The 16,478-nt window shown below is 38.7% G+C and overlaps 1 protein-coding gene across 5 annotated transcripts in view; it reads right to left on the minus strand.

Moving 5' to 3' along the window:
• The window catches only part of LOC148004792 (uncharacterized), an 83,628-nt gene that overhangs the window by 48,167 nt on the left and 18,983 nt on the right, over positions 1-16,478 (minus strand). Inside the window, exon 3 of one of the 5 annotated variants that reach the window (XR_015624807.1) lies at positions 13,741-14,720. The exons of 2 other annotated variants lie outside the window; for them this stretch is intronic. The gene's annotated coding sequence lies outside the window, so the exon portion shown is untranslated. Of the gene's footprint in view, positions 1-13,740; positions 14,721-16,478 lie in introns of those variants that run through there. 2 more of the 5 variants (XR_015624810.1, XR_015624808.1) reach the window with 2 other exon arrangements.

A 16,478-nucleotide genomic window follows, 5' to 3' on the forward strand; every position in this document is an offset into this window, starting at 1 on the left:
CCTATAGGTCATCAAAAGATATCTGATTTTTAAATACATGCAGCTGTAGTCTGCTTACAGATCACAATGTAAGAGCGCATGCACTACTTTACACAAAGGTCAAGCACAAGCTGATTTTTTTTTAAGTTTATAGGATTTTTTTTTATTCTTCTCTCAGATATTACATACCCTGTACAGTGTCCCCTCCCCCCAAACCTCTCCTCTCTACCTCCTTTATCCCACAAGTTACCTGCCTTGTCTTTCTTCAGAAAAGAGATCTCCCAGGGATATCAACTAAACATGGTCTAGCCATGTTTATATAAGCTACAGTAACACACGATATCTCTTATAACTATACACCATCATATCAAGGCTGGGCAAGGCAAGCCAGTAGCAAAAGTGTCCCTGAAGCAGGCAAAAGGGTCAGAGACGGCCCCAGCTCCCACGTTTAGGAATCCCCGAAGGACAGCAAACTACTCAGCCACAAGCTGATTTTTAACAAACAAACAAACAAGGACATCAGAATTGTTTGATACACACGTTTTTCATTTTTTGTGGATGGAAAATGATGGGGACCAGTTCTGCACAGCCCTTTTGTGCCAGCATTATGCTAACACTGGTTGATTGACTCATGAGACTAGCCCAATAATTTCAGGGTAGGATTCGTGTGTAGGATTCGTGTGAATAGATACCCTGTTTCAAGGAGCCTGTTTTAAAAACATCTTGTCTGGAACTAACTTTTAAAGTATTTTGTAACTAATTTCCAAAACTTGGATCCATTGGATCATAAGCAATTAAAATGTTATGAAGGGTAAAGATGTAACTTGGTGACGGAGGATTGTCTAAGATGTTTGAGACCCTAGCTCATTCTCAGTACTGGAGAAAAAAAAATTTTTTTTAAATATATGTGAGATTTTATGAAGAGATTTGAGTCTTTCAGTTTCTTGCAACAATAGATTTGAAAAACATAAGTTACTAAATAGTGACTAACTCTAGCCCATTTTATTTTTTCTCCATCTTTATTAAATTGGATATTTCTTATTTACATTTCTTTTTTTTCTTTTTTCTTTTTTTATCTTTATTAAGTTGAGTATTTCTTATTTACATTTCTATTATTATTCCCCTTCCCAGGAATACATCCCCCTAGCCCCTCCCCTTCTATATGGGTGTTTCCCTCCCCATCCTTCCCCCATTACCGCCCTCCCCCCAACAATCACGTTCACTGAGGTTCAGTCTTAGCAGGACCAAGGGCTTCCCCTTCCACTGGTGCTCTTACTAGGCTATTCATTGCTACCTATGAGGTTGGAGCCCAGGGTCAGTCCATGTATAGTCTTTGGATAGTTAGCCCATTTTAAAAATACAGAATCTTTGGATATTTTCAAGAATCCTGAAGTCTATGTAATTTTTTAAAAGGTCAATATAATTTCTCTTATGGAGCTACTAGAAAAGACTTTTAAAACAGAAAATGGGACTCTACAGTTTGGGATAAAAAGCCAAAGATGCTGAGAATCACTATAATTTAAGCACTGATTTGAGACAGTTTTTATAAGAGAAGCTACTCGTCATAGACTTCTCCTGTAGCATCCCCAACAATGTAGGACATGGGGACCCGTCATCATGTAAAACATCACATGACTACCATTTGCTACAGAACTTGGTAGACCGCATTGAAGATTTCCATTTGCTAGGTTTGCAATACAAAGTGTAGCATTTTCAAAGAGTTTCTGTTTTTAACACTGCTGACAGGACACTTGTTTCAACCCATCACACAAGTGAATGATGCATTAGTGAAGGGATAGCACCAGGAAGACTGCTCCTGTCTTTCACTAGACTGGGTTAGTAAGAAAGGTGCATCAAGTTGCTCTTCCCCACTGTCACAGATGAAAAATTAAGTTTTGTCCTTTTAGCCACTGCTTAAAGTTCCCTTAGTAAAACTTGTGCCCGTGGTTTAGCACACATTCTTCTTGTTTTACTTGAAAATCTCATGGCTCATCTCACAAGAATTTGTGTCTAGTGCAAATTGGCATCTTCCTTTCTCAGGACTTGAATTTAGATGATAGTCTAACACTTACCAAGAAAGGAGTATGTATAAGGATGTTTTATCTACATATATGTCTTGTACCACATACATCGCTGGTGCCTATAAGTACCAAAGAGATGATTTGATCCCCTGCACCCAGAATTGCACAGAGTTTTGAGGTGTCATGTGGTTGTGTTTCTTCTGGAAGAGCAGTCAACATTTATGTGCTGCTAATCTATCTTTCCAACCCTCATATATTTTTCATCAATTATTCTGCATCTTGGACTTCATCAAAACAGCAAATCTATGAATAATAAAGATAGACCAGAAATCAGTAGTTAGCTGCAGACCTATTGTTAAATCATGTCATGTAATACTCTAGTGGATCACGTCTACATTAGATCATGAAATAGCTGTTACAGTCATTACTTGTCCTTTTCCAGTGAGGTACTTTCCAAGTAAAGAGGCTGTTAGGTTTCTGGTATAGCAATTCCTCCAAAGGACATTTTAAATATTTCTTGTTTATTTTCTGTTTAGATTCTGAAAGTCAATATTGAAGATTCTCTGAAGATGTGAAGTTGTCACAAAAACAATATATCATACATATCTACCACTCATCTATGATAGTTTCCCCTAGGTATCTCAGAAACAAAGGCTCAAGGGTGCTTTCTGATCAATTAGTTTCCTTTCCTTTGAAAACATAATCTACTCTTAAACCATTCTTGGAATAGTTGTCTTTTACTCTCTGGAATTAAACACTGTGTGATCCTCTCATGTAAGTAATAAAATTGATTTTTGAAAGACCATCTTGGGCATATGAAATCTCTGACAAGTTTTAAAGTTTAGTAATTTTAGAAAAGCAATCTAAGTGAATCTACTGGCATTGCCATTTTGAAGCACCTACAAAATTTTAACATCTGAGTAACAGCTAAACTCCCATGAGATTCTTGTAGTTATTAGAAAGTGATAAGTATTTTAACTCATTAACCTTGATTTATTAACACATGTAACAATCTTCAGAGTGAACAGTATGTTGCTTAGAAAATTCATTCAAATATTGTTCCACTTCTTATGTAATATTGAGGCTTTTTTCTTTTTTCCTTTTGCAACTCACATTTTTATGGGATATGTTATGTATTTACATTTCAAATGTTATCCCTTTCTCCTTCCCCCATCCCTCCTCTCCCCTCCTCTGCATCTATGAAAATGCTCCCACTCCCTCCTCAATTCCCTGGCACCAGGGAAAGGAGCCTTCACAGGACCAAGGGCTTCTTCTCCTATTGATGCCAGACAAGGCCATCCTTGCTACATATATGGCTGGAACCATGAGTCCCTCCACGTGTACCCTTTGGTTGGTGGTTTAGTACCTGGGAGTTCTTGGGGCAGAGGGTCTAGTTGGTTGATATCATTGTTCTTCTTATGAGGTCCTTGGAGTGACGAATTCTTGGCAGTACATGAGGCCTACTTTATACCTGAATTTGTCACCTTGTTTGTCATGGCTACCCATGGTATTAGGAAAGTTGTGTGTGTGTGTGTGTGTGTGTGTGTGTGTGTGTGTGTGTGTGTGTGTTTGTGTGTGTGTGTTCACATGCCAAAAAACATGTAGCAATACTATTCTTTATTTAGCTGTCATCAACATTCAAGCTCTGCCATTGGCTGTGCAGCATTTAGTTTTGAAATGAGACAATAGATATGTGTCGAACCTTAGAAATAGAATCTCAGGCAAATACAGAAAAAAGCTCCATTGATATTATCAGACAATTTGTTTTACAGCAAAGCCATCACCCATAACCTTAAAATACTTAGCATATATTTTCACAAATGGACAAGTGGTGAAGTGAGGGGAATTCAAATCCCTTACACTGTTGTTCCTGTCACATTAGCCCATAACATTCCTTAGTGGTCAGAAAAGAACAATAGTCCATAATTCCTCCATGGAGAAGGATTTGGCTACAATGTGCATATTCACTATTCTCTCAAATCTTATCAGAAAGCCAAGAATATTCCCATTGTAAGGACTATAAATTGAAGCTCAAAGAGATAAACCTTCGTAGTCCAATAGAAAACCTTCCAAAGGGGCTTAAGGACCATATTTCTTATTTTGTCAGGCACGAGATCATTTCCCTTCCCATATGGTTGGCTTGGTTGCTATCCAAGTGAAGCAGGATCTCTTACCTAAAAACATCATTTTCCAATTAACCATATTTATAGTAAAGGAAAGAGAATCTTCAAGGAGTCAGGTCTGATCTCTCCTGGAGGCAAGCTACTGGGTTTGATGGAGCAGAGGCCAAATGGGTAGTGACAAATCCCAAGTTTTTATGCCTGGGTTCTTTGAGCGCCTAAAAGCATATGGAATGAGATTCTTTCCCAAGACATCAGAGTGATGACAGAGAGAACATGAGTTTCAGACTCCCAGGATTTGAAGGAATGAAATGTAAGGGATCTTTGGGGAGGAAACAGTAGAAAGAAAAAATAAGAACGCAAGGTCTGTCAAAAGATAACTTCAACTTCCATGTAAGCTGCCTTTTTCAGAGAAGCAAACTTGATTCACAGAAGATGAGTCATGGGAAACAGTAGCTTGAAGGTGGCACCAAAACAATAGATAAATTATAAACCTATAAAAGTAGAGGGAGACACTGAAAGGAATAGAAAAAACATAGTTTAAAAGAAAATTTAGTTTTCACTGTAGACAGACCTTTGTGGACAAGAGGTTTTTTAGGACAAGAGGTTTTGTCTGTATAGATTTTTGCACAAATTCTTCATCCTCATCTTAACTTCTTCCCTAGTTTGAAAGTTGGGCTATTTGGCAGATAATTGTGAAGTATATTAGTCAAGAACTTAGCATGCTACCTGCCATGCTACATATTGGCCAACAAATATTAATTTTTGTACAAAACAAGTCTAACCTAGAATGTCACCTAAAGAAGTATACCTCAAGTTATGCACATTTTCAACTACTGCGTGCCTGAGTATATATTGCATAATAAAACTACATTAAGATATTTAGTCTGCTAGGCATACAATAATCTGACTCCAAGTTTGACTTCTTAACCTTATAATTTCTGACACATAGTAGAATATAACTTTATATTTAATAAGAAAGCAGTTTGAGATGAAAACATCTGGACCCCTTTTAGCATATTTGCTTCATATACTCTCTGTCTACAAGAAGGGATCTACTTCATAGGCATTTTGCAAAATGTTATTTAGAATAGACATGTAAGCATAAATGAGTAAGACTGTTTTGTTTTAACCAGACCTCAACTCAACCTGCTCAAAGGAAGGAAATGGAGGTTAGTTGCTACTATACCATTCTATTTTTTCCCCAATAAAATAGAAACTTTTAGTACTATTATCTACTGGATTAAATATTACTTCAAAAACTTTCCATGGTAATAATGAGATCAGACACTCACTCATCTGTAACCTCTGGCTTGACATTATTTAAGGAACAATGGTATCCCTGATGTTGGGTAGACATTCAAGATTATGTATCATTATTGTAGACAGGCCGTGGAGTAGCAGTGGCCTTTGAAAATGAAAGGTCAATAAGTGAAAACTGTTGATTGCTCCCAAAAGCCTCAGTAATTCATTTTGCTTGTAACTCAGCATTCATTAATTATAAGAATTCTTAGCACGAAGATCTGCCTAGCAGTCTTTGGCTTGTCTTAATTAGCCACTGTTAAAACTGTCAAACTATGTGCTATCATTACTGCTTACCAAGAAATGCCTACTGTATTCATATGGTATTTAAGAAAGCAACCATAATTGCTATAAACATTAAGTATTGTTATTATTTGCACTTGTCTATGGTCACTCCAAAATGTCCCTAAGAATATCAATGAACATCTCCTTTATGTTCACAAATTCTTCTAAACAGTCTTCCATACTAGTTGCTTATATCTATTAATATTACAGCTCAAAATCAACTCCCAAAAATTTGAATCGACAAGTGAGCTGTTCATCAAGAGTCAACTGCTTGAATGCACAACTGGCTGGATTTTATGTCTTTCCAACAGTTGTTAGCATCGAATGGAGAAAAACCATTGCTTCCAAAATGATGAATGAATAGATTTTCCCCCAATTTTCTCATCACTACAAGTAACAGCCATGAATATTATGTATAAAAATCAACACAGGTTGGGGCATGGTGACACACACCTTTAATCCCAGTATTCAGGAGGCAGAGGAAAATGAATCTGAATTAAAGGCCAGCCTAGACTACAGCGAGATTTCCAGGACAGCCAAACCTACACAAAGAAACCCTCTCTTGGAAAAAAAAGGAAAGAAATAAAAAAGAAAATCAACACAAGGAGGTATTGAGAAGTAGAAAAATGAAGGCAGGTTGTCTAAGACTTTAGCATGGTGATGAGGTAGCAATACTTCCTTTGCACGTGACGTATTATAGAATGGAAGCTAAAGCAATAGCATAAATGGGAGCAGACAGCAGGGAAAAGCCCAAGAAAGTTTATTCTCTCAGGCAAAGGACCAGGAAGGAAAAGAGCATCCTAGAAAAACAGAAAGCTTTGACATTGTACCAACACCACAGAAAAACATGTGGTTATACCTGTATTTGTGCCACCAAAGGCCAAGCAAAGGAAGTGCCCTCAATGGAAAGGGTCAAGGGAGGACAAGTAGAAGGCTGCAGGGGATGCTTCTAAAGGAAACCATGGTGTGAGTGGAAACCATTTGGCTAAATCTCCTTCTCTAATCCCTTATAAGTATGCAAATCTTCAGGCATCTCAAAATATAAGAAGGAAAAGCTCTCTTCTTTTTAAAATTCCTTTCCTTACTAGCCAGAGAGTTTTTGGATGAAGCAGCTTGACACAGTTCTCTCATTATGCACGGGGAAGCTGGTGTTCACATCTCCTAGACAACAGCAGCCAAGAGGACTCACTGAAGTGTTCAGCAGACAGCAGTTGGAGAAAGACCACAGTAGGACATGAGAAAAAATATAGAGAGTCCTATGTTAACTGTGCTTTGCTGAGAGTATATAGGAGTATATGGACCAATCCTTTGGCAACTGTCCCCAAAAAGCTAGGGAACATTCTAGCCATACCCATTTTGAACTAATAAAAGTTTATTCAATCAATAAAAGCATTTGGGATTTAATCTTAAAATTATGGACTAGTTAGAATGATGTTTTATACCTGTCCATTGCTTTTCATCTAGAACATACACACAACTTTTTGCATACACAAAATCATTCACAAAAAAACATTTCAAGACAAATAGAGACTGAACTATCCACAATGATTGGGACCAGAGATGTATGAAAAATATGGATTTTAATTTTTGCAAATATAAAATAGGATGTTATAAGCTATGGCCCCATGTCTAAACTCAAAAGTCATTTGTCAGAAATAGTTCATTCACACTGAGAATCATCCGATATACTCTTGTTAACACACCTGCACTTTGATTGATAGCAGTGTGTCCCATGAAGTCAGGTGTGGCATTTTTCACATGCGGTGTCATGTTAGTGCCCAAAATGTTTCAGATTTCAAATTCGCGCATTTCTAGTCTTCAGATCAAGGATGTTTAACCTGTGTAGAAATAGACAATGGCCTAAACACTGAGTTGTGCCCTGACTTTTACCGATCTACATCAACACGCTCAGTGCTCCACCAAGTCTAGTCCTTATCTCTGCATGTTTACCTTGGGTCTCATGTCCTCCGTTGCTGCTCAAACCTTCTGACCCTCAATGAGGAGGCTCAAAGGGTATTCCCCAAAAGCTAATTATACTTCAACCTCTGTGTCCACATCTCCAGTCTTGGTGTGCAACCATGTTGTCAATAAACAGCATGGATTAGAGTAACGAGTTCAACAAGGCATACCCAGAACTGTCAAGGCTAAGGTGAGGCTTAGAAAGAAAGCACACATCCATGTGCATGAGCACCTGTGACACACATGGAAATACCAACACAAACAAGTATGTGTGCACTATATACATGGTCATACAAGTATAAAAGAGCAATTCTACCATACAAGGAACATCTAATTTATGGGCATTACTAGCAAACTGTAGCACGTTTCTTTGAAATAACATGATGAAATGGGACTATCACGGTTATGGCAATCACCCAACGCTGCCTATTCTTCATGGAAGATACAAGAGCTAAATGTGCAAACTCCATTACCAATTTATTGGCATCGCCATTGATTCATCTGTAGTGTGAGCAAGGCCCACAGGTGTTTTAGTTCTCCTTTCCTTCACATGAAGAACAATTAGCATACAGATCTCTAAAAGTTCCTCCAACCTCAAACCTATCACTTAATAGCCTTATAAAAGCATCTAAAAGAATCCCAGCTCCTTGATTTTTAGCCCTGCAGATAAGGGCAAGGGACTCCCCTCTATTCCTCAGTTTTCCTCGTTTGGCCTAGTAACAATAAGGCATTCCATAAGTGCCCACAAAGATTCAAAGGATATTAAATATAAAGTGTCCTGAGAGTATGGTTACACAAGTGCCAGCAATGACTACTTTTTATTAATTAATTTGTAGGGATACATAAGTATTCTCCTCATGTATTCTCTCTCCTTAAGGTCAATGCAGATGCACAGTACAACGCATTTATATAATCTTTCTGATAATTCTCTTTGTGTTCTCTTCATAAATTATAAAGCTACTTGCTGTAGTACGTGCTTTTAATAGCGGCAATGAGGAGGCAAATATGTAAGATTATAAATTTGAGATCAGCCTGAGCTCTATAGTGAGTTCCAGGTCAACTTAATCTGTATTGCAAGACATAATAATAATGATGACGATGATGATAGTGATGGTGATGGTGATGATGATGTCAGACTGTCCCCAAAGCATACTCCTCAGAAGTAAGGAGTCCAAGAGAAATACATTATGACTCCCAAGATATTGCTACATTATATAATTCTCCCCTGACCATGAAAAATGTATAAGTATTTTCAAAGCTTTCTAACATGAAAATTACCTACACAATTTAGGAGCTGCCAAGAAGGCTGTTGGTCCTTGCTGTTCAAATATACTGGGAGATCATGAACACAGGCACTTGATTCATGATGTCTTTTGTGAGACCAAGTTTCTGCATTTCTAGAAGCCTTCGGGTGCTGCCTGTTTGTCCATGAGCAGTACTTTTAGGAACAGAACACTAGGCTGTGACAATGAAAAACAGACTTCTAAGTCACTAAGGTGATTGAATTCTTTGGACCAAACTCTTGTTAATTGACCAAATCTGGAAAATATCTTACTCAACACAGGATACAATGACAATCCTGTGTATAAAGTCCTTTAGAACTTAGGTGGAATTCTAAGACGAGTAAATCTAGGCACACAGAAGGCTCCATATTGACAGACGTGTTTCTTATGATTGAACAAATCATATATGGTATTCATGGTTTCATACGATTGAATAAATTATATAATAAAATTTGCACAACGACAGAGATGGACTGACATGGTCATCATAAATGAACATGTATAACTGGAAATACCTCCTGATTTTACCTTGGACAACTGCCAAAATACCTGTGTTCAAAGATGTTTCACTCTCGTTGGGTTAAAATTATGAGATTGCAATATTGGTGTGGGAGGGAAAAAAAAATGATGTGCCGTACATTTTCTAGGTTATAAGCTTTTAGTGGTGCCTGTGGTCTGCCATGATGTATGTGACTCTGCCCCAAAGAGCCGGTTCTACCATAATCTCACAACTTAACTGTACAATGTCTAAGGACTCAAGGCTGAGATTCTAAAAAGGCGGTTCAGGAAAGCCGTCAAATCTCAGAAGCTGGATGGAACACAATCCTAAGGGATCCCACTTTATGTGTGGACTTGTTATAGAAAATAAAACCTATCCCTTTTTTATCGAATATTCTATGTATTTACATTTCAAATGTTATCCCCTTTCCCCCTCTCCCCTCCCCCCTCGCCCTGCTTCTATGAAGATGCTCCCATAAAACTATGAAGAATAGCACTGTTTGCATGGAGGCACCATAGTAGAGAACAAATGAGAAGTATAGAAAGGAAAGCAAATGATTCCAGGACTGAGTGTTTCATAAAGGACTCCAGAAAAAAAGAGCGTACAGCACCTCCCTGAAGATGCAGCCGACTTAAGAGCTCTCAGAGCAGCTGGGTGCCTGTGATGCCTGAGGAAACCTTCCTCCAGGCCTGAAAGATGTATGACTTCAGGATTTCAGAGCTTTCCAAAAATACTCAAAACACAGAAAACACTTCTCCGCTTTGCCAAAACACACCAGGCCTTTGTTTATGCTACATTTTCCCCCGTCTATATGTTAGAAATAATAAGGTCTTCTTACAGCATTGATAAGACTGAACATGGGGCGAGGGAAACGGGAGGCAGCTCAGTCGATGCTGTCTTGGAATCCTCCTTCACACCTCTTTCTGAAATGTAAGTATGGACGGGGTCCGGCTTTTCCAGTCCAAATGATTATGGCTGAGGGCGGTTGGTATGGAAGTCATTTCCCTTCTAGGTGCAGTAGCTGCTTTCCACAGACTCAACAAAGACATGAAATATCATTAACATCTGATTCTGAAAAGGTTGACAACCACTTCTTTGTTTGAGCCAGCAGTCTGGGGAAAGCTGCTACACATTACTTGATCATGAGCAAAATTATACCTATTAGGCCCTGATATGAGTATTGGAATATTTCTCTCATTTGTGCACAGTGTTGGAGCCTGAATATGCCTATTGTTTTCACAGTATCCATTACATATTTTAAATGGCATGGAAAGATCATATATGTAAACATGACTTCAGCTGAAGCTGAGTGGTACTTGGCACAGCAAGAGAGGCTGTCGGACCTCCTTGGGCTCTGGTTTCAAGGCAAAAGGTGCCAAGAGATTTGGGGGGATGGCTGATGGTTACAAAAAGAGTGAGTGGGATTGATCAATAGGTGCCCCTGCATTAAGAAGTCTGGATTCCTTCCTCTGACACAGGGTGCACACAAAGCTACAGGGCTCACAAGCTCCTCTACTTTGCAGCATGCAGAAAGGATGAAAAGACTTGCCTAAGGGTCTGAAACAGCAAGAGGGAAGGATCTGGAAAAAGGAGAGAAGGCAGGCTGGGTGCAGCTCCAGGATTTATGAATAAAAATAGAAGGGGGCAGGGAAATGCCTTCAAATTTTAAAAGTGTTTCTAAAATAGCCATTAATAATCACATTCGGGAAGATAAAAGCAAGAATTCGAGCCCCCCCCCCTTGTTTCTCCGATGTTTTTCTTTCAGTCTTCAGACTAGGAAATGGAATTAGCCTAAGAACATGAAATCAACTGATTGGGAACTCTTGAAGCTTCCCGGGGTCAGGAGGCACACTTCATGCAGCACCTCCTCTCTGTGCTGTCACAGGCCTTGCAAGCTGAGACATTTCTGCACACAGGAGGGGGATGTTTCCAGCAACCTGTAATCTTAATCACTTGCAGAGCTAAGTACAAGCCTCCACCCCAAGATCTAAGTCCCTGGAGCCCCGGGTCGCATGTTGGAATGTTTATTGACATTTTTCTAAGAGCCACTCTCGAATTATCCCTGCATTTCACTCACCATTAGACCATATTTAGAGTGCATTTTCTGCCTTTTTAGATTAGACTTAGATTTCCCTGATAACCAGGAACATAAACATAAGGAATAAGTCGTTATTTGAAGAATCTGGGCCATACAGAAAGACAAAAAAAAATTTCCTCTAGGCCAAAAGTACACTAAAATGTTTATTGTGTTAAATAATTCTGTTTTCTTAATAGATGGCTGACACTCATTTTATTCTGAAAACCTGGCCTTAGGCAACCTTAAAATAACAAACTAATGGCTGTTTATTGCTGGGGAAGGGAGCAAAGTTACTTCTTTAACTCTACTGAAGTTATTCAGTAACAAATCAAATCAAAAGACGTATTTTTGAAGCATCACCAAAGTCCCTGTGTTCAGACAAAGCAAGGCACATAAGAGAGGGATTCCCTTCCAGGAAAATTGTGATCTTCTTACAATGTAAAACTGCAGGAAAAATTTAAATGATGAAAAAAAGCACATATGGAAACACTATGAGAGGCATTGACACATGCGTTGCACTGGATATCAGAGCAGAAGAGAGCCTGCCTGACATCTCTAGCAAGGAACAGAGACCTGCCTTACCGCAAAATCATCATTATTTACTAGAATTCAAACTTGGACAATGGGTGGAGATCTTTCCAAATCAATATTGTAAATAGTTTTCTTTCAATCCATCTTCTTTGCTTATGAAGAAATTTTCTTCTGAAGTATGAATTCTGTTTGTCAATAGGAATCTCTTTTCGAGGACATTAGCAGACATTTTAAAAATCTATCAATCCCATGACATTGAAAAGAATACCATATGGTACTAGACATTTAGGGAAAACCAGCTGCCCTTACTCCAGCCTGTTATGTGCACAAGGTTTGCACTGTGTTCTGGATTCTAGGCCCCTGGAACATGACTGTTTTTCTTTATAGGACTGTGTATCTGCACACCTCTACCAACACAGATGTGAACACATACACACAAACACATGCATGCACATATACACGTGCAGCCATACACACACACGCACACACACACACACACAAACACACATCATAACTAACACACATCATAACTTTACAAAAAAAGTGTAAATAACTTTTTCCCGTTAGTAGTAGAAGACAGCTATTATTTTTCCTCCCTCTAACACAGAAATGACTTAGAATATGCAAGAGTCCAGTGGGTAAACACCATACTTTCCACTGGGGTTATGGTTTTATTAGATCCAAATAAAAGGTTATTGCACAGTAACTCTTCAATTAGCTCACACCACCACTGGACAATGGTGGCAGTGTTTTCTAAGGTTTGATGAGGATTCCAGGTGTTCAGAGCTCCTGTGATTATTCTTACAACCCCAGTCACTAGCCAAGCTGCTATTTTAAGTCCTAAGCACAAGGAATTTGTTTATAATATTTAAGGCAGAACAATATCTAAGCTATTTGAAAAAATACTTTCTTGTACAAAGAAAAGAGCTACCCTGTACAAGCATTCAACAAGTGCGAGACAAAAAAGTTCACAAGCACCTATCTGAGGCATTGCTCAACCCATCGTGCCAAGCACAGCGAGAACTGTGTAAAAACTGACTACAACTCAGAGGAAATAACCCAAGGAGTTTGTAAATCTTCACTAGTTCTTAAGCAATCTAGTTGTATTTAGTAGTTCATAACATCGGCTGATCTCTTTTCCATGAAATGAAACCCGACCTAAATTCCATTAACACCTCCTCCTTAAGTCACTGTTTCTGCAGCCACTTGGGTCTCCTCTCATTTGAGTTCTTTCTATAGCCTCAAGTAGAAGAATGACAACCTGGGGAGTAGCCATGTTCAAAATTCACTTTGGAACAAAGTCTTTGCCCAACTTCAGCTCTGCTGGTGATGCAGATTCATTCCTGTGTCACTAGATTGAGTGATCACTTCAATTCTTTGTAACCCAAATCTGTGCTTCTGTCCTTTTCTGAGAAGCATGCTTTCTCCTCTCACTGACTTCCTCTTCTTCTTGGGATCTCCAGACACCAGAATACAGCTGTCTTAGTAATCATCTTTTACACCTGGAAAGCCAACATGTTTTTTGCTTGACTGAAATAAAATGCCTGGATTCAGGACATCGAGCAGCGTCAGAACTATAAACTCACCCATCACTAGCATATACAATAAGTATATAAAAATAATTAAATATAAAAGGTAAGTTATGTTTTATACTGACTAAAGAGGGAAAGCATGCAAATTGTATGCATTCAAATTGTAACAAGGATTTGATTTATTACATTAGAATCAAGTAGAGTCTCATGTATTAAGCAGCCAGTGGTTATATATCAGAAAGGAAGTCAGAATCCAAAGCCATGTAACACAGGAGGGGGTACATACTTAGTTTATTTTCTCAGATTAAATATCCAACTTTCCAATTGATGCAATCATAATTGACATTTTAATAACAATCCAGACAGAGAACCCTTTGCACACTGGATAATATACAGTCATTTGACACCGTGGGTGATAAAATGGTATTTAAATACCATAGATGCCAAAGAAAAAGCAAGCTCCCACTTAAAAGTCAGTCTAAGCCAGAAAATAGAAGAAGAAGGAAACTAATTTCTCTCAACAAAGTTACTTGCATCTTAAACTTAATAGGATAAATGATAAAACTTTCATTTATGCACACTACTATTTTCTATTTGCCTTATATTAGTTAAGAATAAACATTTTTAAATTTCCTATATACAGTAGAAGAAAGCAGATGCAAGGAATATTATCTACCCTCACACCCAAAATTTATCTATTTTACCAGTTTCTAAAAAGCCAAACCAAAATGTTCCTCTTACATGCAGAGAAAAGGGAAAAGTCAGCCTCAACCTGGTATATTGAACACTTTCATGGAAAGTTACAGAATTCTGATCTCAATGCAGTGGCAAGTGTATTCATGGAAATTCCCATTTACATGTGTTGACTCTTTACCATGTGTTAACCAATCATCAAAATACTACAGATATGTCAGTGATATTTTATGGGTGCAGTATCTGACATTCTTAGGAAATACAGTCTCATAGCAAACTCCTGGATCCGCTGGCTCTGACAATCTTCCCCACACCTCTTCCACACGATCTTTGATTCTTAGGTGTGGGAGTCTGCTGTAGATGTATCCACTGGGACTGAGTTCCCTCACTCTTCATTTTGGCTGATCGCTGTTTTCTGTCATTACAGAATGGTCTCCATCTGTTTGAAAGAGAAGTGTCCTTGAAGAGGCATGAGAACTACATTTTTCTGTGGTCAGAAGGACAAATATTAAAAATGTAGTTAAAGACTGGGTTCAGTTAGCAAAGTGGAAGTTGTAGGTCCTCCTCCATGACTTCACTAGCACTGGGGTAGTTGTTTATGTTTCTAGTAGCGGGCATAATTTCCCTCTTGTTGAACAGGTCTTAGAGAGTTGTTGATTATTGCCGAAGTACAGATGTCACTACTGTACTCTTGTGGCTATTGTGGCAAACTAGTCATTATTATAGTTCATCAATGTCATTATTAGGTAGGACTGTTGGTTGCTTCCCACCACTGAAAGCTGGCATGGCACCTTCTGGTTCCATGAAAGCTAAGCCTTAGACAGGGGCTTTCAGTCAGTTCCAGTTCAGGGGCCTCTGGACTGTGTCTGAAGTGAATGGAGTCTCTAGCAATAGGGACTTACCTTCCTCCTCTAGAGGTAAGCAAGGACAACAGCAATATCATGTAAAGTTTTGGTAGTCTCTTGGTCAACACTGACCAACAACTCAAAAGAGAGATGCCTCATGCCTGGTGTTGGGAGTTATTGTTAGATGGCCCTTGACTTTTGGAGAAAGCATATCAACCTAGATAGAAACTTTTTTATTGAAATGATATACACATATTTATATAATAACTCATGTATATTATAGGTATTTTAGGTAGACAGGTAATACTATGACACCCTATTACTTTCTCAGACTCCCTTACTGCTATTTTGCCCTCTTCCCTACTGTTCCCCATTCTACTGCTATCTCATCCCCCATCCTCATAGAATCTCACCGATATGACTGGCTAAACATGAGCTGAATAAGAACAACAGTAGGCATGCATATGTTGGGCATGGAGCACAGAAAGCATCAACATTATACCAAGACCTACAAGCAACTGAAGAATGCTGAGAACCTTAGAGATCATCTCCCTCAGGGAAGAGCACACTAATTGCTTATCTAATGCCAACTGGCCAATCCTGAAAACATACATACTAGTAGGATTATATAGACTGAGAAGGCTACACTTATGTACTTAGGAATATATATGTACACATACACGAATATATATACGCATATATATGTATGTATATATATAAACATAAATATGTATAGAACAACAATTAATGGAAAAAGGAGACCATGAATTTGAAAAAGAGTGAAGAGGGTGACTGGCAGGATAGGAAGGGAGCAAAAGGAAGGGAAAAATGATGTAATTACTGTATAATCTCAAAAAAAGACATAACTAAAACATGTGTGCGCACACACACACACATATACATGCACACACATGTACACTGTAGAGTTTTTGTCTCATATTAAAGAAGAATGAGAAGCCTAGTCATATCTTGGGCTCCTTAACTAGACAACTACAAAGCTACACTGTCCTGTGCCCTTCTCACTTGTAATCCAGAGCACTTTCTACCACACATTGCAGTACCTGCTTCATAGATGTGAGCAGTGACTGTGGATTCCTAGCCCCTCCACTCCAGAAAAGAGAACAGCTCTTGGGCAGCCCTGATGGGTCAGTTAAATCATACTCCATCATTTGATTTCTCACATCTTTAGAGTGTGCCAGATCTGCTTTGCAGGAATGAGAGCTGAGATGAAACGGTGGCAGTTTGGGGATGGAAGATGTTATAGGACTTCTACTCTAGGCAAGTTCCTGTTCTCCTTGAAGGCCAGTTACGGACATCACTTGGCTCTTCCTTTGCACTGAGATCCCATGGAC

This window comes from Rattus norvegicus, chromosome 7 (genome assembly GCF_021556685.1).
Source record: "Rattus norvegicus strain SHRSP/BbbUtx chromosome 7, alternate assembly SHRSP_T2T, whole genome shotgun sequence".
Classification (NCBI taxonomy): domain Eukaryota; kingdom Metazoa; phylum Chordata; class Mammalia; order Rodentia; family Muridae; genus Rattus; species Rattus norvegicus.